We start from the raw sequence: 406 nt of genomic DNA on the forward strand, positions 1-406 counted from the left end.
ATTATTATATCAAAATTAAACTCTTATTTTAATTCACAAAACTCAAAAATAGGAAATAGAACATATATGATTTTTTTTTGGTGATTTAGAACATATATAATTGTAAGTCAATGAATATATTGATGTACATTTAGTTCGATATTTTCTATTGGTAAAAGAATATTTTTAATTATATCGTGTTAGTATATTTGAATAGCTCTTTTTGGCAGAAGTAGAATCACCGAAAAAAAAAAAAGAAATATAATTAAAAAGTCATAATTATATTTTTATCATATTTACAAAAATTTAAAATTTATTTAAACCTATTGAAAAAATCAAAATATTTCCAGCCAAAAATATCATCAAAAAGTTCTGTTTATGAATTCATAGCTAATGTAATAAGAATAGACCATCACATTAAATTTAC

The sequence above is a fragment of the Arachis ipaensis genome, chromosome B04, assembly GCF_000816755.2.
Source record: "Arachis ipaensis cultivar K30076 chromosome B04, Araip1.1, whole genome shotgun sequence".
Taxonomy (NCBI): Eukaryota; Viridiplantae; Streptophyta; class Magnoliopsida; order Fabales; family Fabaceae; genus Arachis; species Arachis ipaensis.